This window comes from Rhagoletis zephyria, unplaced genomic scaffold (genome assembly GCF_001687245.7).
Source record: "Rhagoletis zephyria isolate East Lansing unplaced genomic scaffold, Rhagoletis_zephyria_1.1 Rzeph_scaffold_00007, whole genome shotgun sequence".
Taxonomy (NCBI): Eukaryota; Metazoa; Arthropoda; class Insecta; order Diptera; family Tephritidae; genus Rhagoletis; species Rhagoletis zephyria.
Genome location: NW_016157091.1, coordinates 949839 through 954459, shown reverse-complemented (window position 1 = coordinate 954459; position 4621 = coordinate 949839). Strand labels below are relative to the sequence as shown.

The 4621-nt window shown below is 35.4% G+C and overlaps 1 long non-coding RNA gene across 1 annotated transcript; it reads right to left on the bottom strand.

Moving 5' to 3' along the window:
- Positions 1–2262: 2262 nt before the first annotated feature.
- LOC108357975 (uncharacterized) lies at positions 2263–2951 on the bottom strand. The gene is made up of 3 exons (XR_001846686.1): positions 2663–2951; positions 2363–2600; positions 2263–2299 (listed from the first exon to the last, which is right to left on the bottom strand). It is a non-coding gene; the product is annotated as an uncharacterized LOC108357975 (long non-coding RNA).
- Between the last annotated feature and the right edge of the window lie 1670 nt (positions 2952–4621).

Genomic DNA, 4621 nt, shown 5'->3' with positions numbered 1-4621 from the left:
GTGCACAAGTTTTTCGTGCAAAGAAGGATGGGCAGCTAAGCAAAATATACTGTATATGTATATACCAAAGTTGCGTACGTCAGACGGCGCATAGCTCGAGAATGGATGGTCCACTTTGAGCTATTTTTTTTGTATGTTTGTTTGCCTAGTAAATTTTTTCGGTGCCATTTACAGTTGATAGATCTACAAGAACATCGAGGGCATATATTCAATAGCCTCTATCTGAAGTTTTCACATAAACAACTTCCCTACTAGACAAACCTGACGGAAACTATTACACACACACCAGTGAACCAACACAAATGCAAGTATGGACATATATTAGTTCAATACTGTGTAAATACTAGCGAGAATGAAACCCATCAAAATTTGAAAGAAAGAGATAGCAACAATGTACTACGACTGTTTTCAGCTAATTTCACAGAGTTGCATTTCATGCTGATTGAATGTAGTTGCCACCTTCAAAATACCAAATATATCCGAGTACTATGTAAAGCAGTGCCCGCCAAAAAGAGAAAAGTCTTAAAATGAGAATGTACTAGTTACGAAACAAAAAATGAGAATGTTTTGGTGGTAATGCACGGAAAAAATTTCTGTGTTGTATTACTTATTATAAAAACTTTGGTATGTTTTTTTGCCGTTTTTTTCATTGTGCGCTATTTTTTAAACAACATCGAAACATATAATGAAAGTTAACGGCCCTAAGAAAGGAAAAAGTTGGTAAAATTTTATATGTATTGTACAAAATTATTATTATTTTTTTATAATTTAAGTGTGGAGATCTGAGCAAAAAAGACGACGTGCTTCGAGCACTCTGAATATTAAAAGAAAATTTCGTTGATTTCAAGTAGAAATAAAATAAAAATATATATATCTAATATATATTTATTTTAAAATTAGGTAAAACTTGACATTTAAGAACAATTTAAAGTAACGATTAAACCAAAAGATAAATAACAAAGCATATTGTATGTTTTAATTGAGGATTGCTCATTAGCAGTAGAGAACAGGGCGACGTATTCATATACGAATTCGCGTTTTGTAGAACAGAGACAAGCTACTGACTTTGCAATTTAAAAGTAAAGTTTTCTGTCAAGTGTGATACAAGGTCAGCATTTACATCACCAATGACAGTTAAGTCTTAGGGGAATTTTTATATCAGAACCTCATTCTCATCATTATGAAAAATGCAGATAGAGGGTATTGAATATAAGCCCTCGATATTCTTGTGTATAGGTGTGTATGAAGTTACTACTGCCACAGAAGGGCGAATTCTGCGTAGTAAGAAGTTCTGACACTCTTGTCCGGCAGCACAGAAAGGAGAAATCTGCGGGTTGCGTAAGGGTTATAATCCTTAAGCGCGGCCGAAGGCCGCCTACGCAGGAAGATGTTCTACCACTCTTCTCCGGCAAAACAGAAAGAAGAATTCTGGTTAGTAAGGGTTATGATCCCTAAGCGCGACTGAAGGCCGCCTTCGCAGGAAAAAGTTTTGCCAGTTAATTAATTATAAAAAACTTAGGGCCGGTTACTCAATGTCTGGTCAACACTAATCTGCGGTTAAACATCGTTATCGACGTTACCGACTCCCTGTTATATGCATGGAGTCTTTCGCATTCATTGTTATTGGCGTCACTAACTAAAACCTAAATTTGTAGAAATTAACCGTTCTTTACTTGCAGCATGAATCAACATCCGCATTTCACACGCACTGATCTCAGCGTTTCAGACGCCTAAAATTAAAATACTTGCATGCTACGTAAGTCCCTAGTTTTAAAAAATCATCAAGCGTATTTTATACAAATATATACTTATTTATTTGCAGGCAAGTAATATGATTTATCCAAAGGCCCTTTTCAGGGCCGCCAATTAATTAACAAAGAGATTAGAATTTTATGCTTAGATAAATACATATATACCAATCAACAAGAGACCCTTTTCAGGGCCGCAATTAAGTTGACAAAGAGATTAAAATTTTATATCCTATATATATTTATGTTCTTAACGTATATATGTATGCATGTATCTTTTTAATAATTATCATTTAAATTATATAATTTTTTTACTTAGATTTAATAGCAATTACTTGTTTTTACACATCATTTTGCTTCGTTATAGTTAAACTTAACTAAGTGGATAAATTAAAATATAATATACTGCACATATATGTATATAATATACTGCAAAATAAAGACTATAGTAGTAAAAATTGTAAATCGAATAAATGTTTATTAAAACTATACCTCATTGCACTAGCTTCCAANTAAAATATAATATACTGCACATATATGTATATAATATACTGCAAAATAAAGACTATAGTAGTAAAAATTGTAAATCGAATAAATGTTTATTAAAACTATACCTCATTGCACTAGCTTCCAAAAACAGAGAAGAAAAATAACTATGACACCAACTACCACTACACCAACTAGTACACCAGGTTGGGATTACTGTAGTCGTCGCTGAAGTGTTTGCACTAGTTGGTGTCGGCTGGTGTACAGAAAAACTATCAAACTAAAGGGTGATTTTCGGCGCCGATGAACCAACTGAACCGAAGATATCATCAAGGTTGGCATTTGAAGTTGGTTGTACATTAATTTCTAAAATAGAAATTTAGGTCTCAATTCAGTCTAAGACTTTTTTGAATCTACCAAATCCTTACCTAAAATATCAGGTATTGGAGCCGAGCCAATGTCAGATGAATTATCATCCCCGAATGCTCCAAGCAAATCGAAACTAGCGTCACTCGTTGGCATAACAGTGGCTTGTGGATCTTGCACCGGCAGCTGGGGTTGGGGCTGGTTTAAACTGAGCATGTCTATTGGTGGTGATGGTTGAGGTTGGATTCGAGGTACATCCTATTGCTTTATTTCGGTAGCATCTGGTAAATAGGCGTTATCTACCGAAGCAGCTGACCTAACAGGCGTAGGTTTGTTGATGGAACTAGGTTTTGTCACTGTAGTAAGGAAAATAAATAAATTAATGAAATGGGCCGAAATACTATAGGGACTTGCCGAAATTATCCACCATTTCCTCGAATTCTAATTGCGAACTAAATATATGTTGTGCGATTCTTATGGGCTTTGCTGGTAACCAAGGAGGATTCGTTATCCGTGAAACTCAACGACAGCGAAACCGAAAAGTCATGAGGAACCTGATTGGCATCCGGTAAATCATCGAGATCATTCGAGGAAAATGTTATCAATGTTTCTTGTTCCGGTATGAAGCCCGTGTTGATTTGGAATTGACAAATCTTCAAATTATGGAAATTAAGCTGCATCACCACCGGCATGCTTGCAGCGACTTATTTTTTCCAAACCCTGTAAGCAAAGTTTTTATTAATACGACACAAATTTGTTATTACTGCCACGCACTCACCAAATTAAATGATTCCACAAGCCCAGTGCATGATTTACAAGGCGGCAACTTAGTTGATTTTTCCTTTTGGTCCTTTGGAGATTTGTCAAAAGCTTCCACAGCTTCACAGTTCTCAAACAGCAACACCAGCCCACTTACAATTGAAAGCACCACTTTTAAACACGACATGTTAAGTTGAAAACGTTGAAATACCACAATTTACAAATTAAAATCGGAGGTAAGCAAGCATCGACCACTTTCTGCAGGAAAACATGCGCTGCGACAAGATATTATCACTTTTTCGGCACCTGCAATACAAACTTATTCGACCTGTGTGCTGATTCAAAAAATTGAACTAACGGTAAAGATTACTGTTTCTTATTGTTGCCATATTGACTCAGAGAGGTGGTTTACAAAGCAATTGTAAAGTAAAAATTTGATCACATAACACCTGAAATGCAAAAAGACGTAATAAACATCGCCGTTGAAATTCAAAAAGCCGTAACTAATACAAAATTCAAAATTCAGTTCAAAGTTCAAAAATGGATTTCATCGAATTAAAACTCCCACATCTTTTAATGAAAAAAATAAAAAAATTAGCACTACCTTTTCCATTTCAGTTACATGTTGTTACGTCTTTTCGCATTTCAGGTGACGATATATTTACATTTTTCTTTACACAAATATTGTAAGGAAAGTTAAATAAAATTTCACTGAGCCCGCAACCAGTTTATCAAACTCTAAAATATTAACAGAATTAGAATCTCTGTCGTCCCTGCAGGGAAACGCGGACTAGTGAATCAAATTTCTAGTTCCGTACTAGGTCTTTATCCCCAAAAAGGAACTAGACCGATATGAACTAGATCTCCACCAGTCCGAAATCGGCGAAAATGGGTACTTTTAAAATACTAATTTTTTTCAGTTTTTTTCACAGAAATCGATATCTAAAGTGACGAATTTAGAAATGGTTCGGAACTATAGAAAAAGGGATGCAGAACGAACTAGATCTTGTTTGTCGAATTTAGAACAAGTTCGGAACTATCGAATAAGGGATGCAGCGGGGGGCTTGTTTACTTTACATAGATATGTGTTCGGCGGCTTTTTCGTTCAAATACGCTTCCATTCTGCGCTTCGCAGATGCTTTTTCATAGCTCGGTAATACAAAACTAAAGTTTGTGTTAACATTTCAACATATTGCGACCGTCTGGAATCTAAGAAATAACAGCGAGCACCTCTGCAAACTCAGCTACAGCTAAAGGTATGT